Source organism: Dendrobates tinctorius, unplaced genomic scaffold, assembly GCF_039654945.1.
Source record: "Dendrobates tinctorius isolate UK_male_01 unplaced genomic scaffold, ASM3965494v1 ptg000063l, whole genome shotgun sequence".
NCBI lineage: Eukaryota > Metazoa > Chordata > Amphibia > Anura > Dendrobatidae > Dendrobates > Dendrobates tinctorius.
Genome location: NW_027361731.1, coordinates 18127728 through 18141856, shown reverse-complemented (window position 1 = coordinate 18141856; position 14129 = coordinate 18127728). Strand labels below are relative to the sequence as shown.

Sequence of the window (14129 nt, the reverse complement as noted above, 5' to 3'; positions counted from 1 at the left end):
CCGGATAACGACGGGCCACAGGTGTGTACCGTGATGCTGCATCGGGAAGGAGTCTCTGGACGGTTGGACTCAAAGAGTCAGGTGACTCTGACAGAAACTCCTCATTTTCTGTCTGACCGAGAAAAAGGTCCAGGTTCGCTGCAAACATGGGGTCACTGTGAGCTATGCGGTAGACAGAGTAATGTTTGAGGGGTCCAAAAGCGTTGAGTGCCAAGATGGAGGTATACCACCAGACAGTATATGCCTTTGAGAGGGGCCAGGACTTTGTTTTGTTTGATGTGTGGCAGGGGGATGGAGACATTTCTAATGTTGGGCTAGCAGACATTGAGACGATGATGCCTCCTAAAGTGAACAGGTCTGATGTAGAAGTGTCCAGAAGAAGGGGTACATTTGACGTCTCGTGACATGACGGATGGTGGGCTGGGAGATGAGACGACTGGAGCGGACACACGGTCAGAGGGTAACTGGAGGGTTCACTCAGATGATCGGGGTGACTCAGTCTCTAGGGGTGACTGTGGCTCTGAGAGAGAAAGGGAGCACAGACTAGAAGAGCTAGAGAAGGAAGTCTCCGAGCTCAAAGATCACCTGGCAACGTGGCAAGGTCTGAATAAGACCCTCAGAGAAGAGGTAGGAGTACTCACAGAAACTGTAAGAGGTCTTCTGCGGGAGAAGAAGTGGGACGAAGACTTACAGCGGCCAGGCCCGAGTGATGAGCAGAGTGAAGACAAGAAGAAACTGAAAAGTATGGAAGCAAATATGATTCATATGCAGGAGGAGCTTGCTGCTGCAGAGCATGCTAAAAGGCAAGCACATTAGAAAAGAGATGAACTGGCCGATGAAATTGCCAACGGCAGTGGTAAAGGTGCTGTGGCTTTGGAAGAAAAGAGGCGTTTAGATTCTCGCATTGCACAGCTTGAAGAAGAATTGGAGGAAGAACAAGGCAACGTTGAATTAGCCAATGACAGGCTGAGAAAGGCCACACTTCAGGTTGACCAGATGAATGCTGATCTGAATGCAGAATGTAGTAGTGCTCAGAAGAATGAGAATGCTCGTCAGAAATTACTGTAGATCGCCAGAATAAGGAGGTAAAAGCAAAGTTACAAGAATAAGAAGGCTCTGTTAAATCTAAATTCAAGGCTTCAGTCACCGCTTTGGAAGCAAAGGTTGCACAACTGGAGGAGCAGCTTGATGCTGAAACTAAAGAGTGACAATCTGCAAGCAAACAAGTACGTCATACAGAGAAAAAACTGAAGGAAGTACTAATGAAAATGGATGATGAAAGGCGTAATTCTGAGCAGTACAAAGACCTGGCGGAAGGAATTAATGTTCGTCTGAAACAGCTGAAGCGCCAGGTGGAAGAAGCAGAGAAAGAGGCTCAACATGCCAATGCATTGCACCGTAAATTACAGCGTGAACTGGAGGATGCTACAGAGACCCCAGATACAATGAACTGTGAGGTTAATGCACTGAAAAGCAAACTTAGACGTGGTGATGTACCATGTGTTACAAGACGCATAGGCAGAAAAGGAGTTGACTGAGCGCACTGTAGAAGTGTAGTGACTAAACAGTGTCTGATGACGCAGACAGACTGACTGAAGGGCCAAAGCCCAAGACTGATATTCTGACTGCTGAGGGTAGTGAAGTTCTAACATAGAGATGAGGTCATATGACAGACAAAACAGACGGAGACGGTTCTCTCGAACTGTTGGGCTAGGTGACATGGGTGCCGGTCTCGAGATCCCTGGGTGATGTCGTGTGTTCTACCCCACAAGTTTGAACAGAGGGGGAGGTATGTGGTATAGTGTCCACTGTGTCCGCTAAGGGGCGCTGTGTGGGTGTCACAGGACGGGCATATAGCCATATCCAGGGTGGTAATAGGAGCAGGATCCTAAATGACCGTTATGTATCCCAAGGTGGGTGGGCTTGATTATGTCTTGATCAGCGGGGTTACTGCTGATGTTCTGTTCCAATGTGTTAGGGAAGCCTTTAGGTGGTTGGTGAGATGGGTAGGACCAACCACCTACAAATTCACCCAGGGCGTGTGTCTAAAACACCCATAATGAACAGTATGTGTGTGAATGGTTGTAGGACCTGCGATGAGGTCATAGCCATGTGATCTGGTGGGCGTGGCTATGGACCATATAAGGTGACCAGGGTAGGTCACATGAGTGAATGCTTGGACCTGATTGGTCCGTATGGAAGGTCTTGTCTGGCTGACGTGCTGGAAGATATGGCTGCCTTCCTGAAAGCATCTGTAGACGCTGTGTGTCATGGCGACGTGTGTCTGATGGTTCCCTGGAGGGAATGGATGTCTGCAGTGTGGTGAAGCAGCTAAGAGGTAACCCGGACATAGGAGTGTAACTGTGAGGCTAGAGAGCCTGATTGCTGGATGAAGCACAGCCTGTGTGACCAGGAGGGCTAAGGGGAGCAGAGCTCCACTGTGAAGATACCCTGCTGTAAGACTGCTGTAAGACTGTTACATATTGCTTTGGTTTATGATGATGAATAAACCGCATGGACTATGTTGATGTTTTATGAAAAACCCGTGCCGGACCTGGTTATTTGGCTGCAAAGCGAGTATCCCCAACCCGAATAACAAGTGCTACCTTACAATACATACATACATAGGTACCTTTCCCCAGCTCCCCTGCTATGCGTTGTCTGTGTTAAATATTTTTAAAAAAATGGCGCCGGAGTCAGCACATGGTCATACCATGCTATGCAGCACCATTTTGTTTAAGACACTGTCTGCTAATTTGTCTTCAATAAAATAGTGCTGTAGATTGCACCATGTACAGGGGCTGTCTCCATCCCAACACTCCTCTTCCAGCCTCGCCGGAGCTCGCGATTTAGTCCTCACGTAGTCAGTCAGCGCCTACACATAACACAATCTTCGGTGCAGCACTCCTCCTACATCCTCGTCATCCTCCTGGTCACCTCTATTAACACTGGATGCTGTCCGCTTTCACTCTGCTGGTTAATAAATTGTCGGGGGACCCCATGCCAGTTTTTTCAGAAAATTATTTAGTAACTAATAAAATACATGTAGAGTAAGCCCACAGCCATCAGCTTTACCTCTTCTGGTTATGAAAATTAAACCTATGGAATTTGTTTCCAGAAAAATAATAATTTAATTAAATAAATGTACAGTAAGCTGCACACACTGTACTAATTATATGTGTGACTGACATCTTTATATCTATTCTATGTATCTACACTGTTTGGAATCTATCTGTTCTACTCTGTCGCGTCGCGCTGTGATTCTACTGCACACAGCAGATGAATTGCCGGCTTTTCATCAGTATACATATGTGTGTGTATTGAAGTCTATTTCCTTGGAAAACTATGTGTAAATGACATAGAGAATTACTCTGTCAAAGTTCACGTTAAAATCATATTGCAATCGAATAGCAATTACATGGCATTCGGATGTCAATCTGATGCTAGATGTAAAAAGTCAGATTGTACGTGCATGACATTAGTCCTACTTTTCTGGACCAAAATTGGAACTTTTTTTCATGGTAATGGGTACAAGCTCTTAACACATAATCCCCTGGAGCCATTGTCATCTGTAAACAAACAAAAATAAAAGACAACAATATCGCTGACCTGTCCAAAGTTGAAAGAATCGAGTTACCAACGCTGTAATCCATCTGTGCGACATTTGCTATCTGTTTATATAGCGCCAACATATTCCAGAGTGCTTTACAATTCAACAGTTCATATACAACAGTCATAAAATTAACGATAATACAATAAGTATTGCAAAGCTATTGACAACCCTGCCCATAAGAGCTTACAAAGTACAGGAGCTTATTTACAATGATGGTCAAACCATTTTGAGAAATTATGGGTGGATAAAGGTTGGATGAGCTAGTCACCAGCCAATATTTGTAGTGCTTTTGGGTGGGATGGAGTTTGATGAAGGGTTATGAGGCAACCACTCCCGCTGAAGAGCAGGGGAAAATGACTCCCTGCAGCAAGAGTGGGCCTATGAACGATGATGACCTCAGTGAGATCATCGCAGTTCACCTTGAGAAATCAGATTGCAACGAGTCATACTCCCCAGCTTTTCAACGTGAGTGGTCGCCTCAGGTCACCGCTTATGCTGATAAGCAAATATTGCACAGATGGATTATGCCGTGGGACACTTTGGATTCTTTCAACTTTGGACAGGTGAGGGATATCAGCGTAAACAGTCATCCATGTGTCATTAGTGTGCACGTGTGCGAGATGTTTTGTGGCGTGTTCTGCTGCTAAAAAACAGTCAAGTCAGCGTGCCTTGCCCACAGACACATGGTCCGTGGAAACACACTGACATGTGTGCAAATCCATTCACTTTAATGGGTCTATATGTTTAAGTGTCTCAGGTACATATGAAAACTGTCACCACACGTACCGGACACACTGACATGTAAAGGAGGCCTTAAGGGGTGTAACGGGGTCATCCAAGCTGGGGTACCTTTTTCAGTACCACCCCGTGTTTTCGGAGGTCCGCTCTGCATTGGCTGGAGTCTGAATGAATGACGCTGGCTGGAATTCCTCTGAGTGCATGGGCGCATATAAAAGATCACTGCTTCTCCATGTATTTCCAGTCTGACAACACTTTACTCACAGGACACAGAATATATCACACAGATACAGAGGGCCGGCCAATAGAAAAGCGTCAGGCCAGACATGCATTACAAAAGCCGCAGGTGGCCGGAGCCTGCGGATGTTTTCTGTGGGAATTACAAAGGTGGGGGGAGGGCGGACACTGCTGATACATTAGGGACATGCATCTCACATGGAACCTATTATATTTACATATAACTGCACAACATATTCTGGGTGCTGAGTGGTTCTGTAATACGGCTCCCCCTTTTCAGCGACGTGATCGGCATACACAGTCTGATCCTCAACGGATCGGTTTGGGGATGACCGATGTTTATAGGGTTGGTACAAGTTCCGTTTGTCGACTTAGTCCATCGGCGTTACCGTTTTGTTTGCCGGGTCTGTGGTGGATGGTGAAGTCCAGAGGTTGTAGGGCTAAACTCCACCGCAGCAATCTGGCGTTGTCTCTGGAGACCCGATTAAGCCAGACTAGGGGATTATGGTCCGTTAGGAGGGAAAACTGTCGTCCATACAAAAATGGTTGCAACTTTTTGAGTGCCCATACTACCGCCAGGCACTCCTTCTCGATGGTCGCATAGCTTACTTCACGGGGCAGTAGTTTCCGACTCAGGTAAGCTACCGGGTGTTCTTGGCCGTCCGGCCCGACTTGGCTCAGTACTGCCCCCAATCCAAACATAGAAGCGTCTGTGTGAACCAGAAAACGTTTAGTTGGATCGGGTGCAGCCAATACAGGGGTATTGGTGAGGGCGTCCTTTAGTTGGCGGAAGGCTTCCTCACACTCTGAGGTCCAGGTTACCTGGCGGGGTTGGTTCTTACAAGTCAAATCAGTGAGGGGCTTGGCTACGCTGCTGTAATTGGGAACGAATTTCCTGTAATACCCCGCTGTGCCTAGAAACGCCATGACCTGGGTTTTAGTGCGTGGCATGGGCCATTTGGCTATGGCCTCAATCTTGGCTGGTTCTGGTCGCTGTTTCCCACTTCCCACCCAATGCCCTAAATACTGAACCTATGCTTTGCCCACGTGACACTTGTTTGGGTTCAGGGTGATTCCGGCCTGGTGGATCCTGTCCAATACTGTTTCTAGGTGATTTAGATGCTTTCCCATGTCGCACTGGAGATGGCGATGTCGTCTAGGTAGGCACAAGCATAGTCCTGGAGACCATGCAGAAGCCGGTCAGCCAGCCTTTGGAAGGTCGCCGAGGCATTCTTCATCCCGAATGGCATAACTCCAAACTGGAATAAGCCAAACGGGGTGACAAATGCCGACTTGGGAAGAGCGTCAGGACTAAGGGGAATCTGCCAGTAGCCTTTGCATAGATCGATGGTGGTCAAATACTTTGCCCCCGCCAGCCGGTCTAACAACTCATCCACAAGCGGCATGGGGTATGCATCCGTCACTGTTTTCTCATTGAGCTTACGATAGTCTACACAAAACCGTGTAGTCCCATCCTTCTTGGGCACTAACACTACGGGGGATGCCCAGGGACTATCTGACTCTTCAATGACCCCTAAACGCAACATCTCTTGTATCTCTTGTCGCATCCCCTCTCGTACAGACTCAGGGATGCGGAAGGGGTTTTGTCACAGGGGGGTCTGATCCTGGGTCTCAACCTTGTGTTGTGCCAGGCGAGTGTACCCCGGTCTCTCTGAAAACATCCTCTGTCGTAGCCTCAACAACGCCTCCGCCTACTGTCTCTCCCGGGGGCCTAAGTCTTCACCCAAGTGTACCTGGTCCCATGTTTTAGACTGAGTCCTTTCCCCTAAGACATCCGGCAAGGGAAGTCCGGCTAAATCCTCTGCTTCAGGTGCACAGATGGCCACTACCTCTTCAGGGCGCTCCCGGTAGGGCTTCAGCATATTCACGTGGAACATGCGGATAACCCTGGGGTCGTCACAATCGGCGACATTATAGGTTGTGTCGACTATTTTCCCCACTACCTGGTAGGGCCCCTGCCATGCAGCTTGAACTTATTCTGCTTAGTGGGCTCTAACACCAGGACCTTCTGTCCTATTTCCAAAGTGCGCTCTCTGGCCCTCCGATCGTACCATACGCGCTGGCGCCGCTGGGTCGCCTGCAGGTTCTCATGTACAGCCTGAGTCAGCTCCTGTAGGCGGTCCTAGAATTTCAGCACATAGGGTACAATAGGTACCCCTTCTATGAGGCCCTCCCCTCCCAGTGTTCCAGCACTAAGTCTAGGGGTCCCCTTACCCGTCTCCCGTATACCAGCTCAAACGGGGAGAACCACGTGGATTCTTGGGGCACCTCCCGATAGGCAAACAGGAGGTGTGGCAAGAATTTCTCCCAGTCCCTGTATGTCCTGGTAAAAGTCCCAATGAGCTGTTTTAATGTCCCATTAAAGCGTTCACACAACCCATTGGTTTGCGGGTGGTACGGGGCGCTTCTAATGGACTTTACGCCGCACAGCTTCCACAGTTGGTTGGTCACCTCTGCTGTAAACTGGGTACCCTGGTCCGAGATAATCTCCCTGGGAAATCCAACCCGTGAGAAAACCTGGAGCAGGGCGGCCGCCACCGTCTCTGCCAGTATGTTAGGTAACGCAACCGCCTCTGGATACCGTGTGGCATAATCTACCACTGACAATATATACGTTTTCCCTGACGGACTGGGTTTGGCTAACGGCCCTATCAGATCGACTGCTACTCAGCTAAATGGTTCCTCCACAATGGAGAGGGGGCGTAATTTGGCCTTGCATCGATCCCCCCTCTTGCCAATGCGCTGGCAACTGTCACAGGTCTGGCAGTACTGACGAACATCATAGGTTACCCCCGGCCAAAAGAAGTTTTGTGTCAGACGATGCCTGGTGCGACTGACGCCGAAGTACCCGGCCAAGGGTATATCATGAGAGATTCGCAGTAACTCCTGCCTATACTTCTTGGGAACTACCAGCTGTCGTTTTATAGTGGGGCTCGTCTCTGTGTGGTGCTGCGCTGTGATCCGGTAGAGGAGTCCCTGCTTCCATACAAACTGTTCCCCTTCCAGTACCCCTCTCCCCTCCTGTGACTTCCCACGATATCCCTCTAATGAAGGATCCTCAAGTAACTCCCTCTTAAATTCAATTCATCTGGGGTGGCCCAAGAAATGTGTCTGGCTATGGGAATACGTGTAGGGCTGGAATGTCTTACCTGGGCCTCTGAGTGTGATTCCGCCTCCGCAGCTTGAGCTTGTCTCCCGGTGGTCACAGGATATGTCTCAGCCAGAGGGGCCACCGAGAATGCAGACAACATGGGCCCCAAGTCATTTCCCAGCAAGACGTCTGCAGGCAAATCCTCCATCTAGCCGACCTCAACAAGGCCATCCCCGACTCCCCAGTTCAGGTGAATCCTGGCAGTGGGTAGTCGATGTATGGCTTCCCCTGCTACACGGACTGCCACTGTCCGGTCCGTCTTCTCTTGGTCCCGGACGAGATGAGGCTTCACAAGGGTTAAAGTTGCCCCGGAATCTCTTAGTCCCTGCATACGTTTCCCATTAACCCACATGACCTGTCGATGCTGTTGTCGATTATCTGCCCGGGCTGCCTGCACGGGGTCTACTTCATGCAGCACTTCCTCCATCTCTTCCACCTCTTGGTTAATCGTAGCCCCCAATGCCGGGTCAGCTTCGCCTTGGTAGCAGTGTACAGCAGCCCGGCTGAAGGTAGCTGTGCCCGCCTTCGGCCACTGGGTATGCTGAGTCCGGTTGGGGCATTGTCTTTGCAGGTGGCCCAGCTGACGACAGGTGTGGCATCGCGCCCCAGGGGGACTGTGGTAGGCCAGGTTTATAGCTGGTCCCCCTACAATCTTCGGTGGTTTGGGGCCCTCCAGGTCCATGGGCGGGCCCCTAGTGACCACCTTTGATCCGGACAACTGCGGCCTCCTGGCATCATGATGTTCATCGGCCAGACGAGCGGCATCCTCAAGAGTCGTTGGCCGCCTGTCCCGAAGCCATTCCTGTGTCTCGGGGTTTAGTCCATTAAAGAATCGTTCTAACAGGAAGAGCTGGAGGACGTCCTCCTTAGTGGTTGCTTTGTTCCCTTGTACACACTGTAGCAGTGACCGCCGTAATTTACAGGCCCATTCAGCGTGGGTATCGGTTACGCATTTTATAAGTCCGCGGAACTTTTGGCGGTAGGCCTCTGGTGTCAGCGTATACCGGGCCAAGATCACTTCTTTGATCCGCTCATAGTCCTTACAGTCCTTATCAGGTACCGTGCGATAGGCGTCCGCTGCCCAGCCTGTCAGCTTGCTGGCCAGAATCTGAACCCGTTCCTCCGGCTTTACTTGATGAAGGGCACACTGCCGCTCAAAGTCCTGCAGAAAGCCATCAATGTCTTCCTCTGCCTCCCCCAACTGTCGGAAGGCATTGTACTGGATCTTTTTATGGCTTACTGTTGAAGGTACCTAGTCAAAGGCCAGAGTTCCCCCTGCTCGCTGACTCTCCTCTCTCCGCTCTGCCATCTCCATCTTGGCTAGCTCTATCCTGGTCCGCTCGGCCATCTTTTCCTTCAGATCAGTACGCACATCAGCCATCACCTCTCGTATGATCTCTACTGCAGGGTTTGGGCCATAGAACGCCAGTCTGTTCTTTACCTCCCTCTGGAATTCGGTCTCCTCCAAATTCACATTGGGGGGGTGCTGCACTGTCGTGTTCCATGATGGCTGCTATCAAATCCGCTTTTGTTTTGTTGCTGGCGATCAACCCTCGGGCTTCCACCAGATCTTTTAATGTAGTCCTCTTTAACTTCTGGTAATTATTTTCCATTCATTCCTTTCCTCCTGTAGAAGGGGTATCAAATCCCGCTGGCTGCCACCAGTGTAACGGGGTCATCCAAGCTGGGGTACCTCTTTCAGTACCACCCCGTGTTTTCGGAGGTCCGCTCTGCGTTGGCTGGAGTCTGAATGAAGGACGCTGGCTGGAATTCCTCTGAGTGCATGGGCGCATATAAAAGATCACTGCTTCTCCATGTATTTCCAGTCTGACAACACTTTACTCACGGGACACAGAATATATCACACAGATACAGAGGGCCAGCCAATAGACAAGTGTCAGGCCAGACATGCATTACAAAAGCCGCAGGTGGCCGGAGCCTGCAGATGTTTACTGTGGGAATTACAAAGGTGGGGGAGGGCGGACACTGCTGATACATAGGGACATGCATCTCACATGGAACCTATTATATATACTTATAACTACACAACATATTCAGGGTGCTGAGTGGTTCTGTAACAAGGGGGTACTCTCATTTCCAAGATCCTATCCCAAAATATAGTAGGTGTAATAATAATAATAGCAAATACCTCCAGTTAGAAATTTGGTATAGTTTTCCTGATTTTCTGTCGCTTACCCAATGTCCTGAGCATTGCAGTAGCTTAGGTATCCATGGTTATGACCACTAGCAACTAACAGTCACTATATCAGTGGTAGTAACCCTGGATACCTAAGCTAATGCAATGCTCTGCAAATGGGGTGAGCAACATAGCAAATCAGAAGAACTATACTACATATTTCCTAATATTATTAAACCTACTACATATTGGGATAGTTGATCAAAGATGGGAATACCCCTTTTAGAATCTTACTTGTTTTTATGGCTATATTTTTATCCATTGCTATAGAATGTAATAAAGCTTACTTTTAGTCCTCCCTTCATTGCTTCAAACTTTTCTGCGTTTGTGTATTATGTTTGTCGATTGTACTTTAGAGGTTCAGTACCATGGGATTTGTGAACAGGTGGCTCACCACTATCGTAGCTCATAATTCTATACAATTCAAGCATAATGAAACTAAGTACAGCTCTGGCAAAAAGTAAGGCCTGTTTCACACTTACATTTTTTAGATCAGTTGCAATCCGCGAACATGGCGGAACATGGATATGTTACCGTTTTCATACCAACGTGTGCTACCGGACCGTTGTTTTGCCGGATTCGGCAAAGGTTGAATTTTAAAGGAACCCGTGGTCGGAAAAAAAGGAGAGAGAGAGAGAATTTTTCCTGCCGCCAGGTTAAATTTCCAGCAAAGGCAATTCTTCCGAGCATGCGCTGTGTAAAAATGCGGATCCGGGCAGCCAAAAAAAAGGTTCATTGTCCGTCCAGTCATGTCAGCGGATGCCAAAATTTCGGCGGATCCGTAAAAGAACGGATCCAACGGATGACCATCCGTCAAGATCCGCTGATAATGCAAGTCAATGGGAAAAAAAACGGATCCGCCAAGAAAAATGGCGGATCCGTTTTTTTTTTTTTGCAAAACGGCGGATTTTGACTGATGGAGACAAACGGAAATGTGAAACAGGCCTAAGAGACCACCACATCAAATCCCTGTCATGGGCAGTCCATTCTCAAGACCTGAACCCCATTGAAAACTTCTGGAATGTAATAAAGAGGATGATGGATAGTCACAAGCCATCAAACAAAGAAGAACTGCTTAAATTTTTGCACCAGAAGCAGTGTGAAAGACTGGTGGAAAGCAGCCAAGACGCATGAAAGCTGTTTTTAAAAATCATGGTTATTCCACAAAATATTGATTTCTGAACTCTTCCTGAGTTAAAACATTAGTATTGTTGTTTCTAAATGATTACTAACTTGTTTTCTTAGCATTATTTGAGGTCTGAAAGCTGTTTTTTTAATTTAGACCATTTCTCCTTTTCAGAAAAAAATACAGCATTTATTGCTTGGAAATTTGGAGATATGGTGTCAGAAGTTTGTAGACTAAAAGAACAATTTACATTTACTCAAAAATATACCTATAAAGAGAAAAATCAGACAAACTAAACCTTTGAAAGTGATCTCTTAACTTTTGCCACAGCTGCATATAGAAATGATATAAAATATAAGGCATTGATATTGAAAAATAATGAAACCGGTTTTATTCTTGGCAGGTGACTGTGGTGTCAAACCAGATACCTATGAAAAGCATGCCATTATTCCAGCTGTACCTCCAGCCCTTCAGAGCAAAAATCAATCATCGGAGCCTTTTCAATCAGTCACCTATTTGGATTCATCACAGGCTGTTAAGGAAAATGAAAGCTGCAAACGTGATGTTGAGCATCAAATAATTCCCACAGAGAAGAAACCATTTTCCGGTTCAGAATGTGTAAAATATTTTAAACATAAATCTAAGTTGCTTACACATGAGAGAATTCACACAGAAGAAAAGCCATTTTCATGTTCAGAATGTGGGAAATGTTTTAACTGTAAGTCAAAATTGCTTGCACATTACAGAAGTTACACAGGGGAGAAGCCGTATTCATGTTCAGAATGTGGGAAAAGTTTTAACCAGAGATCAGATCTTCTAAAACATCAAAGAATTCACACAGGAGAGAAGCCATATCCATGTCCAGATTGTGGGAAATGTTTTATCCAGAGATCAGATCTTCTTAAACATCAAAGAATTCACACAGGAGAGAAGCCATATTCATGCCCAGAATGTGGCAAATGTTTCAACCAGAAAGCACATTTCCTTACTCATCAGCGAATTCACACAGGGGAAAAGCTATTTTCATGTTCAGAATGTGGGAAATGTTTTAACCAGAAATCACATTTGTATGTACATCAGAGAAATCACACAGGGGTGAAGCCACATTTATGTGAAGAATGCGGAAAATGTTTTAACTACAATTCAGATCTTCTTAAACATCAGAGAATTCACACAGGAGAGAAGCCATATTCATGTCTAGAATGTGGGAAATGTTTTATTCAGAAACCATATCTTCTTAAACATCAAAGAATTCACACAGGAGAGAAACCATATATTTGTCCAGAATGTGGAAAATGTTTTAGCCAGAAACCAGATCTTCTTAAACATCAAAGAATCCACACAGGAGAGAAGCCGTATTCATGTCCAGAATGTGGAAAATGTTTTATCCAGGGACAAGATCTTATTATACATCGAAGAATTCACACAGGAGAGAAGCCATATTTATGTCCAGAATGTGGGAAATGTTTTAGTTCGAGTTCAAAACTTGTTGCACATCAGAGAACTCATACAGGGTAGAAACCATTTTTTATGTTCAGAATGTGGAAAATGTTATTCCTGGGAATTGCATCTTCTTCATCATCTAAAAACTCATGTAGAGTGTGAAGGAAATAAGTAGTGATGAGTGAACATACTCTGTAATGCTCGGTACTGGCCGAGCATCACTGTACTCACGGTACTCAGCGAGCAACGAGCATTTCCGTGATTATTCGGCGGGAGCTCGGGTCTCCACCCTGCATGTTTGGCGCTCTAAAAAGTGCCAATCAACATGCAAGGATTGTCTGCCATGTACTGTAATGCCACAGCCATCTTGCTTGTGGTATTACAGTGATTGGCTGGCCGCACTGCGTAATCGGTTCCAGTCAGCTTCGCAATCACCAGTGTAGGGAGACTTGCTGCAGTGATAGGAACCGAATAGGTGGGGTATCAGTTGCTGTGGGTACACCATTGTTGACTCCACTAATACAGCTAAACCAACAATCCTTCTAAGGACTAATTACAGCGGGGTATATAGATATTAGTGATAGGTAGGCAGGTAGTGCATGTTGCTATATATATATATATCAGTTCTAGGCAGCACGCAGTGTATCAGGGTCTATGGATATCAGTGCTAGGTAGCCAGGCAGGCATTGTACGTGGCATACTTTATTGCATATGGCAAGAGGGTCTATTCCATTACTGTATACTGCTGCTGCCTATTACACATATTGACCGTATACACATAGCGCCAGGTATCAGTGGCCAGGAATAATTTTTTGGGCATCTTAATCCTAATTATTTTATTCAAAAGCAATCCAGAGCACACGTTTTTTTTTCTGCATTTGGTTGTTGATGCTGCAGAATACAGCCAGATCCTTTTCATAGTTCAGCATGAAAATCCAGCTATTTTAAATGTGTTTGCCCATCCCAGCGATCATATTTGAGGGCACACAAAATTCTGCCAATTTTGTGGTACTGTAAAAAAAATTTGGAGTGCCTTATACAATTTCTTGACACCATTTTGCTGCCAAAAAAATATTTAGCTACAGTGCAGATATTTTCCACGAGGTTTTGTCCGCCACACGGATCGCATATCATTGCGTTCAAAATTGTGCCATTTTAGGCCTCCATAGAATTGTTTTTGATGTGTCTTAGCCTACTTATTGACCCAATTTTACTGGCCAAAAAAAATACAGGCCAGGTATTTGAAAATGTGGTATCTCTGTGACACGCCTCATCTATCTGTGGGCTACAAATTGTGGCATTTCAGGCCTACATTGAACTTTGCTGTGTGCTATCCTAGTTAGTGACAATACTTTGCTGTTAAAAAAAAAAATTACAGGCCACGTATTTTACAGTGTGGTTTCTCCGTCACACACCTCATCTATTTGTGGGCTACAAATTGTGGCATTCCAATTTTTTTCATGTGTCTTAATCTAGTTATTGACACCAGGTTGCTGAAAAAAAAATTGTTACCTACAGGCCAGATATTTTAAACTGTGGTTTTCCTGCACACAGATAACATATAAGTTTGCTCCAAATTCAGACATTTGTAGTGAGCGTGGAA

At 46.4% G+C, this 14129-nt stretch overlaps 1 protein-coding gene and 2 pseudogenes across 1 annotated transcript in view; 2 read left to right on the top strand and 1 right to left on the bottom strand.

The window, feature by feature from the left end:
• Positions 1 to 14129, bottom strand: part of LOC141093967 (uncharacterized) — a 744741-nt gene that overhangs the window by 283948 nt on the left and 446664 nt on the right. The window lies entirely within an intron of this gene.
• LOC141094360 (uncharacterized) overlaps positions 1 to 14129 on the top strand; it is a 183677-nt pseudogene that overhangs the window by 5961 nt on the left and 163587 nt on the right.
• LOC141094327 (myosin-9 pseudogene) lies at positions 145 to 1655 on the top strand (annotated as a pseudogene).